A 22,503-nucleotide genomic window follows, 5' to 3' on the forward strand; every position below is an offset into this window, starting at 1 on the left:
CTAGGAAAAAATTCTTTCTTGCCTCTTCCAGCTTCTTATGGTCCATGTGTTAAAGAAAGAATTTTCATGACACTTGTTAAAGATTTTATTCAGGGGACTACTACAATGGGATTTGGTTGTAGGGGAGAGAGATTGGACTCAACACAGAATACAGCAAGGAAATGTGAAAATTTACAGCCAAGGAGCAAGCTGGGGATTGGTAAATGGAAACATCACTGAGAGGAAACATCAGAGACAAAGGGGTATTTTTTTTTCTCTTTGGAGACAGAGCTTTGCTCTGTCACCAGGCTGGAGTGCAGTGGCACGATCTTGGGTCACTGCAATCTCCGACTACCTGGTTCAAGCAATTCTCCTGCCTCAGCCTCCCGAGTAGCTGGGATTACAGGCATGTGCCACCACATCCAGCTTATTTTATTATTATTATTATTTTTTTTTTGTATTTTTAGTACAGACGGGTTCACCATGTTGGCCAAGATGGTCTTGATTGCCTGACCTTGAAATCCTCCCACCTTGGCCTCCCAAAGTGCTGGGATTACAGGCATAAGCCATCGGCACCCAGCCTATAAAGGGGTATTCTTGCTAGACTGACTCAGTGTCAGTCTAGCAAGACTGAAGTCAGGCCAGGGTAAGATATTGAGAGTAGGGGATGAGGAATTGGATGAGATATCGAGAATGGGGGATTTTCACTAAATCAATCCAGCTAAACTAGACTACACATGCCAGATGCAGAGACTAAGGTCAGGGCCTTGAGGGCTTAGAGGACTGTGATCAAAATTAGATCAAAGGAGTCTTTGTCAACAGCTGCTCTTTGGCTTGTGGCAGCATCACTCCCAGCTCTGCCTCCATCTTCTCACGGCCTTCTTCCTCGATGCCTCTGTGTTTAAATCTGCTCATTTCCCTTATGAAGACACCAGTCAGCCAGATGTGGTGGTTCACACTCATAATCCCAGCATTTTAGAAGGCTGAGGCAGGAGCATTTCTTGACCCCAGAAATTTGAGACCAGTATGGGCAACATAGTGAGACCCTATCTCTACAAAAGTAAAAATAAAAATTAGCTGGGCATGGTGGCACGTGCCTGTAGTTTTAGCTACTTGGAAGGCTGAGGTGGGAGGATCACTTGTGTCAGGAGGTTGGGGCTGCAGTGAGCCATGATCATAGCCATATATGGATCACCCCTAACCCCAACCATCCCCACTGCACTCCAGCCTGGGTGACAAAGTGAGACCCTGTCTACAAAAACAAAACAAAACAAAAAAAGACACCAGTCATTGGATTCAGGACTCACTCTAATCCAGCATGACCAGTATTAACTTGGTTACATGTTCAAACCCAATTTCCAAATTAGGTCACATTCAAAGGTCCCAGGCGGACATGAACTTTGGGAGGAGACTATTCAATGCACTGTTGTGGTTAAGACCCTGGCCTTTAGAGTTCAAATTCTTGCTCTGCCACTAACTAGCTGTGTTAACTCGGGCAATTTATACAACCTTCATAAATGTGCCGTCTCACCCATAAGGTATGAATTTTACCTTCCTTGTAGAGCTTTTGTGAAGAACAAATTAGATAACATCTGTAAAGCATCTCTGAGTGCAATACCTGGTACTTGGTGAATGTTTTGTGAGCGGAAGACATTGGTCACCATCTCCCATCAGTCCAACCCCCAGTCCATCTCTGGTTCATCTCCAGCTCATCTACTCTACCTGCCCTTTACATGTTGGTTTTTCCAGAGCTTTTTCCTTGATTGATGCTCTTCTGCTCTGGGCAGTGCCTCCCCTTAGGGTATATGTATGTGGAGAGAGGATGCGGGCACCTTATCTACTGCAGGGTAAGAAAGAAAAGAAACTTTTCATCTGAGAAATGCCAGCACCTCTAATTATCAGACCCGGAGAGGCACTGAAGCGTGGCAGCAGACACACCTCACTCCTGCCTTGAATCAAGTAATCACCTCTTGAAACCACTTGCTATATGGGCTCTAGATTGATGCCAAACAGCCATAAAATTAACCTCATAATGTCATAGGCTGGACACCATAACGCATACCCTATAGTTCAACATTTAACGCTAACCAATGTTATTTCTGTAAGCCAATGAGAATTCCTGTCAAACAACTTTGGATCCTCCCACCCCTTGTTTCCTTTTGCCTTTCAAAACCTGACTGTAACAGAGGCTGAAAAGAACACTGCCCAAGGCAAATTGAAAGTGTTTCCCAGGTAGCTGTCTTCACATTGGCTCCATCACACTCTTTAAAATTATGTTTTGTGCCTCAGCTTCTTCCCTTAGGTCAACAAAGGTTTTAACTGCCACTGTGTTCTGATGACCCTGTTGGGAGGAAAATTCTTCCTCTTCCAACTTTGGTCCAGCAGTTTGGGGCCTACAAATTCAACTGAGAAAGGACAGATTAACAAAAAAGTGTTTCCCACTTACATATATGAGAGTTTCACAGAATAGCCCAAAGGAAAGGCTTATATTATCAACCTAACAAAAGAGAGAGGTTTTTAGGGCTTCAATGAGGGAGTGTGGAAGGTCCTAGTGGGCTTTTTGTTGCTAACAAATGGGCAATCTGTCTTCTTGGCAGCTAAATCTGCAGGAAACTCTGCCAGAGGGGGTTAATGGGCCTGTAATTTTGGGAAGCTCTGCTTTGGTCAGATAAGGGAAGTTCAGATAAATTTCAGATTGCATCTTTTGTAGGTCAAATATTTTCACCTTAAAATAACCTTTACAGCAATTCTGGAGGTCCAAAAGAGTTCCTACACTCCCGAATGAATCCCTCAAGTCTCAGCCTCTAAAGGCAAACTGCCTAGCTCATGCCCTGGCTGTGTCCTTGAGAGCTGAAAGACCTGGTTAACACCCTGCATTAGTCAGGTCCTCCAGAGAAACAGAACCGACAGAAAATATAGAGATATATAAGGGAAGATTTATTATGGGAATTGGTTCATATGATTATTGAGGCCAAGAAGTCCCAGGCTATGCCATTGATACACTGGAGACCCAGGAAAGCCCGTGCTGTAATTCAGTCTGAGGCTGAAGGCATGAGAACCAGGGAGGCCACTGGTCTAAGTCCTGGAGCCTGAAAGCCCAAGAACCAGGAGCTCCAATGTCTGAGTGCAAGAGAAGATGGATGTCCCAGCTCGAGAAAAGAGAAAATTCTCTACCTTGTTCTATTCAGACCTTCAAAGGATTAGATTGATAAGGGTGGGTCTTCTTGACACAGTCTACTGATTAAAATGCTAATTTCTTCCAGAAACACCCTCCCAGACACACCCAGAAATGTTTTACCAGCTATTTGGGCATCTCTTCGCCAAGTTAAATTGAAGCCTTTTTTTTTTGAGAAAGAGTCTCACTCTGTCACTCAGGCTAGAGGGTAGTGGCGTGATCTAGGCTCACTGCAACCTCCACCTCCCAGTTCAAGGAATTCTCCTGCCTCAGCCTCCCAAGTAATAGCTGGAATTACAGGCACATGCCACCACACCTGGCTAATTTTTGTATTTTTGGTAGAGACGAGGTTTTGCCATCTTGGCCAGGCTGGTCTCGAACTCCCCACCTCAAGTGATCTTTCCACCTCAGCCTCCCAAAGTGCTGGGATTATAAGAGTGAGCCACTGCACCCAGCCTTGACACATAAAATTAACCATCACACCCCGTGTCTCCCTTGTACTACAATTGGGTTTTGTTGTAGGGGAGACAGATTGGGCTTAACTCAGAACACAACAAAGAAGTGTGGGAACTTATAGCCAAGGAGTAAGTCGGGGATCAGTGAATGGATTAAAACCACCTGTGTTTTCATCTACAAAATGAGGCTAGTGTGACGGTGAGGATTAAATGAGCTCTATATGTATTGCATTTGGAACAAAGCTTAGACAAGGTAAGAGCAATATAAGCATTTGCAGTCATTATTTACATTTTGTCCCATGGCACCTCAAACTCAACTCCTCTAAAACTCAACCTCTCATCTTCTCTCTAATCCTGCCCCTTCTTGCATCTTTCTTTCCTAGGTTGCCTTCTAACTGGTATTCATGCTTCTAGCTTTATCCCTGCCAACTCCATCCTCTAAACAGTTACCAGAGTGCTCTATCTAATATGAAAATCTAAGTTGATCTGATTTACTCAGAACCCTCTGAAAATGACAGAAACCAAATTCAAACCACTGTAAACAAACAAAAAAAAGAATGAGTTTATTGGCTCATGTGAATCATCTAGGGGAAGAATCAGCTTCTGGCATGGTTGGATCCAGTTGCCCAGACAAGTTCATCAGGACGATGTCTCTCCTTCTCTCCACTCTGCTCTGTTCTGCTCTGTGGCTTCATTCTCAAGCAGGCCCTCCCCAGTGGTTAAGAGTTTCCAGGGCTAAATCTTACAATTTTATTAATGCCAAAAAAAGGTGAATGTTCCTTTCCTAATTGCTTCAATTGAAAGTTGAAGAAGGCTGGGCGCAGTGGCTCACACCTGTAATCCCAGCTCTTTGGGAGGCCAAGGCAGCAGATTACCCGAGGTCAGGGCTTTGAGACCAGCCTGGCCAACGAGGAGAAACCCCATATTTACTAAAAATACAAAAATTAGCTGGGCATAGTGGTGGGCACCTGTAATTCAGCTACTTGGGATGCTAAGGCAGGAGAATAGCTTGAACCTGAGAGGTAGAGGTCGTAGTGGGCCAAGATGGCACTACTGCACTCCAGCCTGGGTGACAGAGTGGGACTCCATCTCAAAAAGAAAAAAAAAAAAAAAAGTTCAAAGAAGAGTCTCATTGGACTAGTTTGGGTTCATACATCACCCTTGAACCCATTACTTTGACAGGGGCTATGCAGTGCTCAGCGTGAAGTCTGAGACTGGGATCAGCCCCACCCAATCATGTAAACTGAGAGTAAGGAAAGGGTTCCCCAAGAGGAAAAGATAAGATTTGCTACTAAAAGACAGGATACTAAGCAGTCAAAAGCTACTGATGTCCTAGCATCATTCTGCAGAAAGACTCCCCACTACACCCATCAGGACAAACTCTCCAGCTCTCAGAATAAAATACAAGGCTCTTCATGATTTGATCCTTTTTACTTGTGAAGCTTTACCTCCCTGTCACTGTGCCATGTGCACTTTAGGCTCCTACAACACTGTACATTGTGCCCCATGCAGTTCTTGTATCCAACTCTGGGTCATGCATTCCCTTCTGAAATACCCATCCTCTTTGTCTGGCTAATTCCAACTTACTCTTGAATGTTCTTGGGTATCACCTAGACTAGAAGGATCTCCCTGGACCACCCTGTTCCAGGCTGTCACAAAGATGGCACTTTTTTAATATTTTATGAACACTAAGGAGTTTGGCATAGAGTAGTTGCCCAGTAAACGCTGAATTAATAAATGAATACAGGGATGAATGAATGAATGATGAGTGATAGAGTAGAAACTCAACAAATATTTTTTGAATGAATGAATCGGCTAAAAGGAAAATATGTATTGCCTCATGAACTAAAAATCCAGGGTAAGAGCTGAATGTATGAGTAAATGGATGGATGGATGGATGGATGGATGGATGGATGGATGGATGGCTGGATGGATGGATGGTTGGAAAGATGGAAGGACTGATAAACAGATGGGTGAATAGATGGATGGATGGATGGAAGAGTGATGAATAATGGGGATGGAAAGATAGATGGATAGATGGGAGGAAAGATGGAAGGACTGATGAACAGATGGATGGATGGATGGATGGATGAAAGGAAGGAAGAAGGGATGGATGGAAAGATGGATGGATAGATAAGTTAATAAATAAACCCCTCATCTTTCAGCAGTTTGGAAAGTTGGCCTTTGCAGGCCTGTTTTTCCAGAGGTTAAAGTTTTATTTGAGTAGACATAATCCTGACCACTTTTACCAGGCACTTAAGAAATTCTTGAATCTCAAAGGGAGACAGATGAGTGATCCTAAGTCTCCAGTGGATAACTGGAATGTCCTTAAAAGGAAACTGGGTGCTTTTTTCTGTGAAAGATTAACTTGCTAGTAAATTGCAGCATGGCTGCCACAGCTGGAGGTGAATGAAGAATTCTGTTTTTAAAAGCCCTCAGAGAACTTGAATTTAATTAAATGAGCATTTTACTCCATTCCAAAAGGAAGCAAAACAAACCACCATGTTTCTAAACTTCTAAGAACCTAAAGCTGCCTTCCTTTGATTTGATAAAAAGCTAAGTGAGTTCTGCCCCTCGGGAGCTAGTGAAATAAGGGCAGCCCCACCTCAAAGCCTCACCACCAGCTGCGAACTCATTCCACAGAGTCTTGAGGGTGGACATTGGAAGCAGCTCTCACCTTGCACGGTCCTGTTTTGCAAGGTGAATTTCCATTGGGAGGGAGGAGGAAAAAAAACAGAGTTGTCTCAAAAAAAAAAAAAAAAAGAATTGAAAGCAGTTCCCAGAGCTTGGCCTATCCCCAGTAAGCTGTGCAAAGAGGCCCCAAACTTCCTGATCCCCAGCTGCAAGCCCAGGCCTGTTTTCTGGCCTGCAGCAAGCTTAGCACCCCTGGGACAGGGCAGGGCTTTGGGCCAGCTGACAGGGCCCCCATCCCTCCTGCTCCTCCAGGCTCTGCTGAAGCAAAGGGAAGCTCTGTAGTCAATTAGGCTGAACTGCTTTGCTTCTTGTGCTTCTCTCCGTCGGTATTTCTTCCTCACCACAGTTGCCTCGTTGCTTAAAAGAATCTCATTCAGTTTCTCAGGTTTTTATGGCCAAAAAGAAGGGTCCTTTGCAGTAGCTTACTGCTTCTTCCTCCCTCTCTCCCTCCCTCATCCCTCATTCCTCCAACTCCCTCAGTTACTTCGTTTCCTTCTCACCCACCATCTCCCCTTCTTTCTCTTCCTCCCTCTTTCCTACCCCTTTTCCCCACCCCATCCTCTCCCTTTCTCCCTCCCCCCACTCTTTCATCTCCCTACCTCTTCCCTCTCTTTCTGTTCATCTCCCTCTTTCTTCTCCTCCTCCCTCTCTTCCTCTCTTTTCCCTCCTCCTCCTTTCTTACTTTCTCTCCTCCCTCCTCCCTTTCTCCCCCCTCCCCCTCCCCCTCCCCCCTCCTCCTCCCTCCTCCCCTCATCCCTCCCTCCCTCTTCCTCCCTCTCCCTACCTCTTCCCTCTCTTTCTCTCCCTCCCTCTTTCTTTCCTCTCTCTCTTCCTCCCTCCTTCCACCTCCCTCTCCTTCTCTGGCTCCCTTCTCCCACCTCCCTCTCCATCTCTTCCTCCCTCCTCGTCTCCCACCATCAGAGTAAAAATAAAAAAGCCCTCATTGCATCACTCTACCTGCAGTGGGGCGACTCCAAGCTGACCAGTTGCCTACTTCTCAATAGGCAGGTATGTCCCGGTGGATAAAGAGAAATGGTCTTCACTAGGCACAGGCTATAAAGGGACTCGTATTTCAGTTTAATCGTGAGAAAGAGTCTCCACTTTAAGCAGCACTCTATATGCATTTCCCCAGCCACACTGCTGAGGCTCAACTGTGGGTTCTGCTCCTTCCTGGCTCCCCATACTCAGGCAAGTGACTTTATTTCCTCCATTTCCTCATCTGTAAAATGGGGGCGGCTGGGTGGCATTAAACCGTCTATGGAAAGTTCTCAGCGTGGCGCCTGGCACAAAGCAACAGCTCCCTCGCCTCTCTTCTCACTCCTGTTCCACAGAATTACACCCACCCTTCCTGCTGATCCTCTAATCTCAGATCCCCAATTCTGTCTTTCAAATGTGTTGTGTCATCATTTATTTGCAAACATGTCTATTTGATTTCAGATGAAAACGCTTTTGAGTGGAATTGAAAACAAAACACATGCGGGGGAGAAAAGAAAGGCTGACAGACATGTTAGTAAACAGCGAAATATTTTTGAAAGCTGGATGCAGATAGCTCAGATGCTAGAGGGCTGAAATGGACACTTTGGCTCTGAAGAGATAAATGCATGTAGCAGAGGGACCTTTTTCCAGGGAATTAAGGAGCCAGGAACATAAATCTCTCTGCTTTCCTTCCCACCGGGGCTCTATGTCCCACTTACTGGAGGCCTTGTTACCTTCCATTTACGGGATCCCAGTCAGATCCTGATATTTTCCATAGTTCCTTAACAACATTTCAAGTTAGATATTAAATTATTCATAGAAACGGTGTGGAGTGAGCCAAGTGCAACACGTTGCCATCAGGGGTGTTGGCTACTCCGCCAGCTGTTGCAAAAAGGAGAAAGAAACAGCAAACTGACATCCACACACCCCACACATTATCACCAAGGTGGCTTCTGACTTCAGGGAAGCCAGGCAGGCAGGGATCACTCTCACAGCCTGGCAGCAGATATTCACTGGAGCCAGAACAGTCTGCTCTGAGGCTTGTCTGCATCCAGAAGTTGCAGGAAAGTTCCACAACGTGTGAAGACTTCTTTTGTCCTCTCTGTGGGAGAGCTGGGGAAATAGGATTCCTTATAGACTCATCCTCCCCACCCCTTTAATGATGAGCAAAGGCTGCTAAAAACGTCTGAAGCCTGAATCCCAAAGCTGGAGGCTTTCTCTCTCCTCCCAGTGATCAGAGCTTCTCAGGGTGGGGATTGTCTCAGGTTCACCGGCCAAAGGTAGTTCCAGGAAGGAGGTGAGGGTCCGACTCTGGAGAGATGCATCTCAGCTCTTCGGCTCAAGGGTTTCATCCTTCAGTGGGGCATCCTTGCAGTCTGCTGCCTGGGTGCTGGTTTCCAGACCTGGCTCTCCTCCCTCACGCTCTTCTCCAGGCTTCTGGGACTCAGCTGCCACCGTGGTGGTCTTGCTGGCGTGGCACCCCATCTCAGAGGGACACAGAGGATCTCCGGAAGGAGGAAGGTCTGTGCGGCAGATCCTCAGGGGCCAGCGTTAAATAACCGTCCTCGGAGCTCTGTTGAAAAGAGCCAGTTCTGTTTCTATGGACACAAGGAGACGCCCCCTGTGCATAAGGAGCCCCCTGTGTGGTGGGCAGGGCCTGGAGGGCTGCCCTTCCGGCTAACCTGGCCAATTCCAGGCACTGTGCCTCATTCATTCCATCAGAAGAATTCCCTTTTGTTTAATCTAGAACTTACAAATCACCCCACCACCACCTCCTAGTTACCTGTAAACACCAGCCTCTATCTATGCAAAGCAAGCCCTGTCACTATGCAAACAGGCTGTGGCCTCCCTCCATATCTCAGGGCCACATTCAGTTCCTGGGACTCACAGAAGCCCCCACTTAGAGACCACCCTTTAACCTAAAATGCCAACTCCACCCAGTATTGAGGAATAGAGAGTCTTAGGGGTTATCCAAACAGGTAAGTCATTAAAATAACTAGCTAATAGATGCTAGGTGCTACTCTGTGCCAAGCACAGTTCACACCCATTATCTTGTTTACAACCCTAAGAAGTAGGTGTATTATTTGATCTTCATTTAACACATGGAAACACCAAGACACAGCGAGATTGAGTAATCTATCTGAGGTAGTTTTATCAGCCAGGAAATAGCAGAGCTGGGATTTGAACACAAGTCTTTTGCCTTCCAACCTCTTTTTTTTTTTTTTTTTTTGAGATGGAGTCTCGCTCTGTCGCCAGGCTGGAGTGCAGTGGCACAATCTTGGCTCACTGCAATCTCTGCCTCCTGGGTTCAAGTGACTCTCCTGCCTCAGCCTCCCGAGTAGCCAGGACTACAGGCACGCGCCACCACACCCAGCTAATTTTTGTATTTTTAGTAGAGACAGGGTTTCACCATGTTGGCCAGGATGGTCTGGATCTCCTGACCTCGTGATCCTCCTGCCTCGGCCTCCCAAAGTGCTGGGATTATAGGCGTGAGCCACCGTGCCTGGCCCAACCTCTTATATTTTCCTTTTTATTTGTTTTACACAAGTTCTTGCTCTGTTGCCCAGGCTGGAGTGCGGTGGTACAATTACGGCTCAGCACAGCTTCACCCTAGGCTCAAGTGATCCTTTCAGCTGAGCCTCCCAAGTAGCAGGACTACAGGTGTGTGCCACCATGCTCAGCTAAGTTTTGTATGCTTTTTTTTAATAGAGATCCCAGGGGTATGGGGGGTGGCGGGGTTCTTACCTTGTTGCCCAGGCTGGTCTCAAACTCCTGGGTTGAAGCGATCTGCCCACTCAGCCTCCCAAAGTGTTGAAATTACAGGTGTAAGGCACCCACTCTCTTTGTGACTATGTTAATCTTATGTATTTTGAAGACCCCATCAGCTATCTTCACATACCATGACAGATGTTATCCATTTTGTAGGCTGTTGTTGCGCTTTTAATCTGGGACACATGGGTAAAGGTTTTCGCAGCGGTGAGCGATGTCTGATGTGAATACTTCCTGAGTGAAGCTTCGTGTTCTATGGAACTGGAGTTCGGAACTCCTATGCTCTATAGTTGACCCTGTGTTATTTTCCAATCACTTAGCATTCCTTTTCCTAACTCTAGTAGGGGACTGATAATCTTGACCCAGCTCCTAGGAAGCTAGAAGGAGGGTCATGCAGGCCTGTGAAGCAGCTTTTCAGAGAAGTACATTTACAATGATTCTTTGTGTACGCACACAGCAGTCAAAGGTGACATTGACTCAGATTTCACTTGTGAAGGGCAGGTGCATACCAGCCTCGGACACTTTACACAGACCTTCTTGGTTACTCCACATAATCACACAATCCTACAAGGAAGTATTATTAATCCCACTTTAGAGTTCAAATCACTGAGTTCAGAGTGTTTAAGGGTCAGTTACCCAGAGGCACAAACCTAGTAAGCAGCCAGCTTAGGATGCAAGCATAGGCCCTGCTGCCTCCAGAGCCTGTGATCTTCCCACTCCAAGCCCCTTTCTGTCCCTGCCTCTGGTGAGTGCCATTCCTCCTCCCTGGGCCTGGGCATTCAGTGACCTGCAAGAAGGCCATGAAACTCCAGTTCAACTTTCTTTGAACAAGCTTCTTGCCAGCAGGGCCTGGCAGAGTGACAATTCAGAAGACATGATTGTGCCTATTTACCTCTCCCATATAAATGCTAAAGTACACTTTGGGGCTGTCAGGGTGGAAGAGGGAGGTTTCATTTACTTTCCAATTAAGATGCCCTATTCGAGGCTAATCCTCATTTGGATATTGGGATCCAGGGCCAACAACCCTCTTGTGAAGCCTCCAAATGAATCATGCTTAACCCAAGTCAGCCCAAGAGACAGGCAGCAGGAGCACCCAGGGGCCAGGAGAGAAATCCTAGGATTGTGCATGGACCAGTTTAGAGGGATGGTCCATGGGATTAGGCAAGGGAGTCTTTACAAAATGAGCATATAAGAAACCTTGGCTTGCAGCTGGGCACAGTGGCTCATGCCTGTAATCCTAGCACTTTGAGAGTCCTTGGCGGGTGGATCACTTGAACCCAGGAGCTCAAGGCCAGCCTGGCAACTTGGTAAAACTCTATCTCTGCCCAAAAAATGCAAAAATTAGATGAGCGTGGTGGGGCGTGCCTATAGTCCCAGTTACTCAGGAGGCTGAGGAGGGAGGATGGCTTGACCCCAGGAGATGAAGGTTGCAGTGAGCCAAGATTGTGCCAATACCCTCCAGCCTAGTAAACAGGCTTTCTTAGTAAATAGACCCTCTCTTAATTTAAAAATCTTTAAAAAGAAGGCTTTTTCTTCTTTAAAAAGAAATCTTTAAAAAGAAGGTTTGGCTTGCCTATGACCACCTCTCCCCGACACACCCAGGATGAGTTACATAATCTGTGGGACGAAGTGTAAAATAATAATGTGGGCAAAATAATAATAATAATAATAAAGTGCAAAATCATAACTTGTTCAAAATGATTGAGAATTTCAAGACAGTGACAGCAGAACTTTGGATGAAGCACAAGGCCCATGAATCCAGCCCTGTCCACACCCGACCTCTTCCTCAACTCCCAGCAATGGATTTACCTCAGATGAGGACTGTAATTTGCCAGATCTGCTAGCTGGCTGAGCTCAGGGTACATGGCCCTAGGAATAGAATGCAGCCAGAAGAAAGACCAGAACAGAGAAATGAGGTATGGGCAACCCAAAGATCGATGGGCCCTCAGTAGATCACGTTTTAAATATCTTCACCTTTAAACTGTTTCCTTAGACATTACTACCTACAAAACATTGCACATACGCACACACACAGGAAAATCCACATTAAAAACCCAAAAACTTCTTGGAAAATACACTGACCATGTCATATGTTGGCAAGGTTGTGGAGCAACGGGAACTCTCATATATTGCAGGTGGGAACCCTGATATGGTTCAGCCACTGGATAAAACAGTTTGGCAATTTCTTAAGAATTAAACATATATTTACCATAGGGTATTTACCTGTATTAGTGGGCCCTGGATGCCATAAGAAAATACCACAGACTTGGTGGCTTACACAAGACATGTATTTTCTCACAGTTCTTGGAAGCTAAAAGTTCGTGAGCAAGGTGCCTGCAAAGCTCAGGTTCTGCTGAGGGCTGCCTTCCTGCCTCGTAGACGGCCCCTTCTCACTGCGTCCTCACATGGCCTTTCCTCAGTGCTCTTAGAATGAGAAAGCTCTGATATCCCTTCCTCTTCCTATAAGGACTCTCAGATTTGGGCCACATCCCTGTGACTTCATTTAAACTTTATTACCTCCAGAGAGTCCCTATCTCCAAATACAGTCACATTGGAGTTTGGAGTTTCAACATATAAATTTGGAGGTGGGGCCAGTGTGGTAGCTCACACTTGTAATCCCAGCAGTTTGGGAGGCCAAAGTGGGCAGATCACTTGAGGTAAGGAGTTCAAGACCAGTCTGGTCAACATGGTAAAACCCCATCTCTACTAAAAATACAAAAATTAGCCAGGTGTGGTGGTATGCACCTGCAGTCTTGGCTACTCGGGAGGCAGAAGTGGGAGGATCACTTGAGCCTGGGGGGGGTCCTCACTGTAATGAGCTGTGATTGTGCCACGGCACTCCAGCCTGGGTGACAGAGAGACATTGCCTCAAAAAAAAAAAAGAAGAAGAAGAAGAAGAAAATCAAATTTACTGTTTATTAAGAAAATTTGGGCTGGGCTCAGTGACTCATGCCTGTAATCCCAGCACTGTGGGAGGCCAAGGCAGGCAGGTCACTTTGAACCCAGGGGTTTGAGACCAGCCTGGGCAACATTGTGGAAGCCCATCTCTACGAAAAAAAAATACAAAAATTAGCTGGGTGTGGTGGCATGTCCCTGCAGTCCCAGCTACCTGGGAGGCTGAAGTGGGAGACTCACTGGAACCCGGGAGGTGGAAGAAGCAGAGGCTGCAGCGTGCTGAGATGGCGCCACTGCACTCCAGCCTGGGCTACAGAGTGAGACCCTGTCTCCATAATAAAAGGAAAGAAAAGACAATTTAATGATTGTAAAGATCAAACAACAAAAATAAATAAAAACCATTTGCCGGGAGCCTAGGGGCTTATTTGCCATACTGTCCTAGTGCTTGAGATCATTTCAAATTCTCTTTCTCCTACTTCTCACTCACTCACTCATTCGAACAAAAAAACACTTACCACTCATTTAGCTCAACAGCTCTTTATTCAACCACAAGGCACAAAGTTCCATTTTGGGTGCTGAGCAATTTACAGAAACTTAATTGCAATGAAGGAGGCCATACCAGCCAGCAGGGCTTGTATGCACAGGGTCACCTAACAGCTATGACTACAGGTTAAAAGAGTGGTCAACCCAAGGCATCCTGCAGAAAGGGAGCTGGGAACATAAGCACCCAACCTCACTCTCCTCCCTGCCTCTGGTCTCTCCGAGATACACCACTGGCCAAACTCAACTTGAAACTAGTGGGCATATAAGCCTTTGGTATTCTCCATTTAAGTCAGGCTCCCAGGACACAAAGGATGGAGAGTGGATACAGAGAGGCAAATGGAAGACATGTAGCACCACCCACATGGTTCTGACTCTTGGTTTTTTGTTTTATTAATTTATTTATTTATATTATTTTTTAGTAGACATGGGGTCGCACTATGTTACCCGGGCTGCTCTTGAACTCCTAGGCTCAAGAGATCTTCCCACCTCAGCCTCCCAAAGAGTTTGGATTAAAGGCATGAACCCCTGTGCCCAACCAGTTTGTTTTTTGAAATCAGGTCTCACTCTGTTGCCAGGATGGAGCGATCATGCATGGCTCACTGGAGCCTCGACCTTCTGGGCTCAGGACTACAGGTATGTGCCACCATACCCAGCTATTGTGTGTGTGCGTCTCTGTGTGTGTGTGTGTATGTGTGTGTGTGTAGACAGGGATCTTATTATGTTGCCCAGGCTGGCCTCGAACTCCTAGCCTCAAGTGATCCTCCTGCCTCAGCCTCCCAAAGTGTTGGGAATACAGGCATGAACCACCACACCTGGAGGATCTTACTCTTAATGAAGGGGCATAGAATCTGCTGGAGAAGGCAGCATTCTTATAGCAAATTATACTATTTAGCAGCATACAATAAGTGTTTTAATATGGAGGATGTCACAGTAGAAGCAGGGGACAGGGGAGGGCTTCCTAGAGCAGGCCACATTTGAGCTGGACCTAGAAGGATGCACAAAATATCTGGTAGTAAAAGGGAAAAGAACACAGCGGCCAAAATGAGCAAATATAAAATCCCTTCCTAAGAGTACAATTTAATTCACTGGTCATTGATGGGAAGGCAGGTAGTGGCCATGGTTAAAGCAGTTTCAGCATGAAAGGAACCTGGGATTGAATACCAGCTCTACAGTGTACATACTGTGTGCCCTTCAGCAAGTTGCTTAGCATTTTTGACTCTGTTTCCTTATCTGTAAAATATAATTAATAATAACTGCTTCCTGGGGCCGGGCGAGGTGGCTCACATCTATAATCCCAGGACTTTGGGAGGCCAAGTGGGGCAGATCATTTGAGGTCAGGAGTTTGAGACCAGCCTGTCTCTTCTAAAAATACAAAAATTAGCCAGGCATGGTGGTAGCTGCCTGTAGTCCCAGCTACTTGGCAGGCTGAGGCAGAAGAATAGCTTGAACTGGGAGGCAGAGGTTGCAGTGAGCTGAGATGGCACCATGGTACCGCAGCCTGGATGACAGAATGAGACTCTGTCTCAAAATCATAATAACAAGTACTTCCTGGACTATGCACGGTGGCTCACATCTGTAATCCCAGCACTTTGAGAGGCAAGACAGATGGATGGCTTGAGCTCGGAGTTTGAGACAAGCCTGAGCAACATGGTAAGATCCTGTCTCTACCAAAAATACAAAAAATTAGCCAGGCATGATGGCACATACCTGTGGTCCCAGCTACTTGGGAGGCTGAGGTGGGAGAATCACTTGAGCCTGGGAGGTGGAGGTTGTTGCAGTGAGCCAAGATCACACCACCGCATTCCAACCTGAGTGACAGAGTGAGACCCCATCTCAAAATAAAATAAAATAAAATAATTGCTTCCTGGGACTTTTGGAAAGAGTCAATGGGACAGAATCAGTTCATCGGCTATTACACTTCATAACACGTGTGAGGGTGAGCAGGTATAATCCAGAACCAGAAAGTGACCAGGCTTATTCTTACCAATCATAGACACACTGCAACCTCAAGAGTTAAGTTGCCAGTCAGTCCACAAGCCAGCCTCACGAGGTCCAGTGTCCTTCCTAGGACGGGCACCAGGTCACTTCCCCTTGGTCTCTTTGGCATTTCTGCCTCTTTCCTTCTCTATGCCTCCTCCTGCTGGGCTCCTGACACCATCTTGCCCATGATTCTAGTGCCATCAGTTTTAGCTCCATCCACTTTAGACCACAGAGGATTCTCACCCTCTTTAACGGAGAATCACTCTAGAAGATAAATATGCCCTTTCTTACTAAAACATAGGTCCCATCTCATAATTTTAAGAATTTATTTTAAAAAACAAAAGTAAACAAAATTATCCCTTTGAAGAAAAGGATGAACAGAACAAGAAAGCAAAAGGGATAAAAATGCGTACCTTACCTATCGTGTTCCATACATAAAGCACAGCGACCAGCACATAGTAGATGCTTAGCAAACAATAGTGAGGCATTCAGGGCATGTCCTTTGGAATCAGATAATCCGCATTCACGTTTGGAGTCAGATAATCAGATTCATGTTCTGGGTACCTTATTTGCTAACTCCTCCACCTAGGGCAAGTTACTTAAACATTACAAGTCTCAGTTTCTTCACTGAGAAAGTGGGGAGAGTAACAGAGCCTACTTTGTAGGATTACTGGGAGGATTAAATTAAATTGTCAATCTGAAATCCTGAGTGCATGAACCTGGTATGGCGGCTTGCGTCTGCTTAGGAGGTCGGGATGGGAGGAATGCTTGGGGCCAGGAGTTCTGGCCCAGCCTGAGCAACATAAAAAGAAAACAACAAACCCCATCTCTAAAAAACAGAAATAAAAATTTAAAAATTAGCCAGGCATGGTGGCGCATGCCTGTAGTCCCAGCTGCTTGGGAGGCTGAGGTGGGAGGATCCCTTGTGGCTGCAGTGAGCAATGATCACCTGGGTGACAGATCAAGACTCCATGTCTTAAAGAAAAGAAAACTCTTAGGGTCTAATACATTCTAAAACTTTTGTTATTGTAATTATTTACATACTTCAGCCTATCCAAACTCCTGTTTTCCCTAGAGAAAACAGACCTGTTGATAACTCTGCAGGTTCCAAAAACATTGTATTAGTAGAATGAGAAACATATCAGGAGAACTCAGAAGAGAAAGTCACTGGGAAGACTTTAACCTCATCAGGTGACGCAGGAATCCGGAGGCTGTAATCTAGGACTTTGCCCGGGCGTGCTTTGGGGCACAGTGTGGGGAGGGAGCTGTTGCAACGATGAGACAAGAGTGGTCTGGAAATGACTCAGACCCTTTAAAGTGAAAGAATGGGAAACTGTCCGCCAGCTGGTACTTGCTGTGGGCTGTCAGCACTCCTCTGACCGATTCACCTTCACCAGGGCACCTGCCTGCGGGTGGTGGGGCTGGTTCCTGTTACTGACACTCTGTGTGTCTTTAGGCTTTCCTATTCCTCCTTCTCCTCCTGCTCCTCCTGCTCCTCCTGTTCCTCCTCTTTCTCCTGCTCCTCCTCCTCCTGCTCCTTTTCCTCCTCCTGCTTCTCCTCCTGCTCCTCCTCCTGTTCCTCCCCCTTATCCCCTCCACCTTCTCCTCCTCCTCCTTCTGCTCCTCCTCTTCCTCCTCCTCTCCCTTCACCTTCTCCTCCTCCTCCTGCTCGTATTCCTGCTCCCCCTCAGCCTCCTCCACCTTCTTCCCCTACTGCTCCTCTTCCTCCTGCTCCTTCTCCTTGTCCTCCTCCTCCTCCTGCTCTCCTTCCCCTCCTCCTGCTCTCCTTCCCCTCCTCCACCTGCTCCTCCTACTGTTCCTCCTCCTCCTTCCCCTCCTCCACCTCCTTCTCCTCCTCCTCCTCCTCCTGCTCCCCCTTCCCCTCCTCCACCTCCTTCTCCTCCTCCTGCTCCTCCTCCTCCTGCTCCCCCTTCCCCTCCTCCACCTCCTTCTCCTCCTCCTCCTCCTCTCCTCTTCCTCCTCCTCCTGCTCCTCCACCTCCTCTTCCTCCTGCTCCACCTTCTGTTTTTCTTTCTGCTTCTCCTGCTCCTCCTTCTCTTCCTCCTCCTCCTCCCCCGCCTGCTCTTCCTCTTCCTGCTCCTCCTCTTCCTCCTCTGCCCTTAATATTCGCTTTGACCAGATTATACCAGGACAGAGAGTCCAAACGTTAAGTAGGTACACACACACGCATACACACACAGGGCTAGAACAATTACAGATGGTCCTGGGGAAGCAGAGTGGGGGCTAGTGGGGAGGGGGAGAGGAGGATTGCAGGCCTCACTTTCACAAATCGCCTGAAATTTCCACTGACGCATTATGCCCAAACGCTGTCACAGAGATAAACTGCCAGGATTGAAAGAAAACATGAAGATGTCCCCATAGAACTCTGTAACACTTGTATCCCTAAACATAGACTCTTTTTTTTTTCTTTTTGTCATTCAGGCTGGAGTGCATGGTGCGATCTTAGCTCACTGCAACCTCCACCTCCCAGGTTCAAGGGATTCTCCCACCTCAGCCTTGGAGTAGTTGGATTATAGGCACCTGCCACCACACCCAGCTAATTTTGTACTTTTTGTAGAGAAAGGGTTTCGCCATGTTGGCCAGGCTGGTCTCAAACTCCTGACCTCCAGCGATCCTCTTGCCTCGGCCTTCCAAAGTGCTGAGATTACAGGGGTGAGCCATGGTGCCCAGCTCTAAATATAGATATTTTAAATAAACCCTGTACTTATCCCGTGACAAGCTCAATTGCCGGTTGTGTGTGTTAAAAGTATTCATGTGTTACATTAAAGGTAAATCAACAAGAGCAGAGATTTTTGTGTTTTGTTCTTCATTGTATCCCTTGATTGTAGAAAAGTGGCATATAGTAGGTGCTCAGTTAATCGTTGTTAAATGAAGAAATAAATGAAATATAAACACATTAAATGGCCCGCCATATTTATAAGTGTTTTGGCATGTCTTCTTCGAAAAAATCCCAGTGCTTTGGGAGGCTGGAAGTGGGAGTATCACTTGAGACCAAGAGTTCAAGAGCAGCCAGGGCAACATAGAGAGACCTTGTCTGCAAACACACACACACGGAAAAAAAAACCCTTGAGCTGCCCCTTCCCCTTCCTGTGGCCTAACAAAACTTTATTTATAGGCCAGGCGCGGTGGCTCACACCTGTAATCCCAGCACTTTGGGAGGCTGAGGCAGGTGGGATCACAAGGTCAGGAGTTGAAGATCAGCCTGACATGCCGTCTCTACTAAAAACACAAAAATTAGCTGGATGTGGTGGTGTGCACCTGTAATCCCAGCTACTCAGGAGGCTGCGGCAGGAGAATCACTTGAACCCAGGAGGCAGAGGTTGCAGTGAACCAACATCGTGCCACTGCACTCCACCCTGGGCAAATGAGCGCGACTCTGTCTCAAAAACAAAAACAAAACTTTACTTACAAAAACAGACGACAGACGAGGTGATATGGTTTGGCACTGTGTCCCTACCCAAATCTCACCTGGAATTATAATCCCCACATGTCGAGGGAGGGACCTGGTGGGTGGTGATTGGATCATGAGGGGCAATTTCCCCCACGCTGTTGCTCAGGGAAGCCCTTCCAGCAGAACAGAGCAGAGCAGAGCAGGTCAGAGCACGAGGTCACTGGCACACACCCATCTTCCACCAGCCCAGCCTCCAAAGGGCAAGCCAGCGGAGCAGGCTGTTTCTCTCATTCAGGCCCGGCTTAGGGGGTGGCAGGAAGAAAGGGTTGCTGATAGGCTAAGGGCCTCCCTGAATTTGAGAGAATCCCAGCCCTTTGCATCCTTGGATGTTCCCAGCACATTTAAAAGAGAAGCAGTGCCAAAGGGGGAGCACTGAAAGCTGCTGGATGAAGGGAAAGATCCCCGAGCCCCGCCAGGAAAACCGGAGGATGGTTACCAGGCCGAGGGCCAGGGCCTGGCCGTCCCTGCGTGCCCCAAGAGAAAGTTCACCAAGTTCAGATCCCAGTGCCCCGCAGCGAGTGAAGGTGGTCCCGCCCCAGGCCGGATCTGGCCACAGGGCTGGCGGCGCGTTGGAAAACCGCCCACGTGGGAAGCCCTGGCTGCATTTCCGCCCTGGACCGCGCTCCCGCCTCCCAGCGCGGTCCCTGCGCGGCCGCCCAGCGCCCACTAGGTGGCGCCTGCGCTCTAGTGGGCGCTTCACAGGCGCAGCTACAGCGACAGCTCGAACCTGAGTCCCAGGATTCCGGGGACTGGAGGGCAGCGCCGGCAGCCAAGGTAGGATTCCTGAGCCCCGGGCGTCTCCCTGGAGCCTCTGAGGTTGGGGTGGGCAGCGGGGCGGCCGCTGGGCACTGCTAGCGGTCTGCAGAGATAACCGGAGGAGTCGGGCGGCCGCACGTGTTGTAGCGCGGTGGGGGGACCCGGAGACCAGCAGTCTCCGAGCTGGGCCTAGAGCAGGGCAGAGCACCAGGTCGCTGGCACGCTCGCATCCTCCCCAGCCCTCGCCTCCGAGAGCATGCCCGAATCTCCAAGCCGCGCGTCTTCGAAGAGAAAGCGGCCACTGTCGCCCAGAGCCACTCCAGGGTGGCAGCCGAGTGTTGATAAGGTCCAGAGCACCACTTCTTAAACTTGTCTGCATGTTGGCGTGGCTTGGGGAGCATTAAAAAGATACCGATGCCCCAGTTGCACTCACCCCCACCCCCCAGAGACTCAGATGTGATTGGTCTGGGTGGGGAGCTGGACATCTGGGTATTAAAATGTTTGCAGGAGATTCCAGCTGGCAGCCAAATTTGAGGACCCTTGATCTAAGGAGTTAGAGAAAAACGGAGGACATTTGTTTGTTCTAACCCAGAATGCTGATGATTCCCTCCTCCTCCTTTTCCTCCAGTTCGTCGTCCTCCTCCTCCTCCTTTCTCATGTGCCTTTTAAGCAGGAAATGCCTCTGCCTTTGTACTGTCAAACCCAAGATAACAAACTAACCCCCCTCTTCCCAGTAGGGCTGGTTCTGAAAGGGTTGAATTCAAAAGTGGGCAGGGAACAGAAAGACATCAGTGTGGAATGCGAGAGAAGACTCTTGGGGTTTATCAGTAGAAAGGGGGTTCCTCCCCACCCTGATCCCAGAGAAGATCAGGAGCCTGGCGGGAACTGTCTTCATCATTTTAGCAAACCTAGCTGATCAGGCAGTAAGAGCCCTTGTAACAAGTAAGGGTCCTTATAACTAGTAAAAATGTGCCCTTATGTTTGTTTGTTTTATAGACATGAGGCCTCACTATATTGCCCAGGATGGTGTCAAACTCCTAGGCTCAAGCCATCCTCCCGCCTTGGCCTCCCAAAGTGCTGGGATTACAGGCATGAACCACGGCGCCCGGCGGACCCCTTATATTTATATAATCAGTGGAGTTACTAGCATGGGCTTAGACTCCCCAGAGGCAGCCCTTCCTTCTGTGTGACCTTGGACACTCACTGAACCATCCTCAGCTTCAGTTTTTGTATCAGCTAAATGGGTATGATAGCTCTTAGAGTTGCCGTGGTAATTAACAATAAAAGCTACTGTTTACTAAGGGCTCACCCTGTGCTAGAAGCTTTCTTCGCAGGGCCACGTTGACTCCTGACCATAACTTCCAAGGTAGTACCATGAGTACTGCATTTGATAGCTGAGAAAACTGAGGTTCAGAGAGGCCAATGACCTTGCTTGAGGTTATGTAATTAATTAATAAGAAGGATGTCCCATATTTGAACCCAGGCTGTCTGCTCTTGAGCCTAAGTGCAAAAGAACCATACCCTGCTGTTCCCCTTGTTGACTGGGAAAGCATGCACGGGGCAGGCGTGTGGTGTGTCTTCATCAACACTAGCTATCACTGCTGTGAACTGAGCACTTCCACTGAATTGATTCATTCGTTCAGTCAAAATACATTTATTATTGAGAGCCTACTGTGGGTCAGGCAGTTTTCCAGATGCTAGAGATAAAATGTGAGTAAGACAGAATTCAGCCAGCCCTAAATGAGAGAAACAGGAAGAAAGTGAAGTCGGTTCTCATTATTTACAAGTTCTGAATTTGCAAATTCGTACCCTGTAATCCTAGCATTTTGAGAGGCGGAGTGGGAGGATCACTTGAGGCTAGGAGCTGGATATCAGCCTGGGCAACATAGCAAGGCCCTGTCTGTTTATTTAAAAATTATATACATTAAATAATTCTTTTAAAAAAATTGTTTGTGGCCAGGCTTAGTGGCTCATGCCTATAATCCCAGTACTTTGAGAGGCTGAGGCAGAAGGATTACTTGAGGCTAGGAGTTCCCGATCAGCCTGGGCAACACAGTAAGACCCCGTCTGTTTATTTTAAAAATTATATATTTAAATAATTTTTTTTAAATGTATTTGTGGCCCGGTACAGTGGCTCACACCTGTAATCCCAGTACTTTGGGAGACTGAGGCTTGAGCTTAGGAGTTTGAGACCAGCCTGATCACTTAAGCTTCGAAGTTTGAGACCAGCCTGGACAGCATAGTGAGACCTTGGCTCATTAAAAAAAAAAAAAAAAAAAAAAAAAATGAGGAAAAAAGGCCGGATGCAGTGGCTCATGCCTGTAATCCCAGCACTTTGGGAGGCTGAGGCAGGTGGATCCCCTGAGGTCAGGAGTTCGAGACCAGCCTGGCCAAGATGGCGAAACCCCATCTCTACTATACAAAAAATTAGCTGGGTATGGTAGCAGAAGCCTGTAATCCCAGTAGCTTGGGAGGCTGAAGCAGGAGAATTGCTTAAACCTGGGAGGTGGAAGTTGCAGTGAGCCAAGATCACGCCATTGCATCCCAGCCTGGGCGAGAAGAGCAAAACTCCATCTCAGAAAAGAAAAAGAAAGAAAAAAATGTGTACGTAACTTCCAAATCAATATCCATGGCACTTTCACAGTCATATGTGGATGCGTGCAGAACAGTGAAAAAGTTGAGTCACCCAACATGCACTTTCCCAGCCAAGGGCAAACAGGGGACACTCTGCCTTCTGGTTTCAGCTCTTGTGCTACAAACAAGTGTCCCTTTTGTGGTGTACTTAGTGCCACATTTTTTGCATGTTTGTG

At 47.4% G+C, this 22,503-nt stretch overlaps 1 protein-coding gene across 4 annotated transcripts in view; it reads left to right on the top strand.

The window, feature by feature from the left end:
* The first annotated feature begins 19,637 nt into the window (after window positions 1-19,637).
* CHD9 (chromodomain helicase DNA binding protein 9) overlaps window positions 19,638-22,503 on the top strand; it is a 265,800-nt gene continuing 262,934 nt past the window's right edge. For all 4 annotated transcript variants that reach the window (XR_004261956.1, XM_032255720.1, XM_032255723.1 and 1 more), the window contains exon 1: window positions 19,638-19,711. The gene's annotated coding sequence lies outside the window, so the exon portion shown is untranslated. The remainder of the gene's footprint in view (window positions 19,712-22,503) is intronic.

This window comes from Sapajus apella, unplaced genomic scaffold (assembly GCF_009761245.1).
Source record: "Sapajus apella isolate SASKATOON/1434 unplaced genomic scaffold, GSC_monkey_1.0 scaffold90, whole genome shotgun sequence".
Classification (NCBI taxonomy): Eukaryota; Metazoa; Chordata; class Mammalia; order Primates; family Cebidae; genus Sapajus; species Sapajus apella.